The 883-nt window shown below is 53.9% G+C and overlaps 1 long non-coding RNA gene across 1 annotated transcript in view; it reads right to left on the reverse strand.

Annotated features, from left to right (window-relative positions):
- The window catches only part of LOC145720603 (uncharacterized), a 32,083-nt gene extending 31,200 nt beyond the window's left edge, over positions 1–883 (reverse strand). The window contains exon 1 of the long non-coding RNA XR_014143684.1: positions 295–883. This is a non-coding gene — a long non-coding RNA (uncharacterized LOC145720603). The remainder of the gene's footprint in view (positions 1–294) is intronic.

Genomic DNA, 883 nt, shown 5'->3' on the forward strand with positions numbered 1-883 from the left:
ATGGACTCTGAAAAACAAACTGAGGGTTCTAGAGGGGAGGGGGGTGGGAGGATGGGTTGGCCTGGTGGTGGGTATTGAGGAGGGCACGTTCTGCATGGAGCACTGGGTGTTGTGCACGAACAATGAATCATGGAACACTTCATCTAGAACTAATGATGTAATGTATGGGGATTAACATAAGAATAAAAAAAAAAAAAGTCACTTCCTGCCTAACCCAAGGCAACCCCTTCCTCCAAGGTCTTAGTACAAAGTCTTCCCGTGTGTTCGGCGCAGCTCCCGTGCCCCGAGCCTCACCTCTCCACTGAGGGAGTTTGCTGCAGGCGAGCAGAGAAGGTCTGTTCAGCCACAAGGGTGGTTTTCTGGCCGGGCCGCTGGGTCCCCTGTGGGCAGACCCCAAAGGGCCATGGGCAGTTAGCTTTAGCTTGCATTTCTTCTCACCTTGATTGCAGGAGCTTGCATCAGCTCCCCGGACTGGACAGGGTTCTCAAGCAGAGGCCTAAGCGTTGACAAATGAATGACTACCCTATGCAGCAAACCAGACGTCGGGCCCGGACTGATGAGTAGACCATTTCTTCTTCCTTTGTTCTGAACCTGCCTTTCAGCGGCTCGTGCCAGCTTTAGCTACCTCTCTCAAACATAGCACAGTCAACGAATGTGTAACAGAAACTACCAGTGCTAACTCCCCACACTGCCTGGGGCCTCGGCACAGCTCTGCCTTGAAGAGACTGGAGTTCTGTTTGCAGCCTTGAGGCGGATCAGCCCCACCAGGCCCCCTACATCACCCTCAAGGCTCCCCGTCATGCCTGGGCTTCTGGTCACTGACCCAAGCTCCCCCAGTTCTTGCTCCTTTCGGGCCTGCACAGTAAATACTGTGCCTCTGGAA

This window comes from Leptonychotes weddellii, chromosome 3, assembly GCF_054177405.1.
Source record: "Leptonychotes weddellii isolate Sample4059 chromosome 3, ASM5417740v2, whole genome shotgun sequence".
Lineage (NCBI taxonomy): Eukaryota > Metazoa > Chordata > Mammalia > Carnivora > Phocidae > Leptonychotes > Leptonychotes weddellii.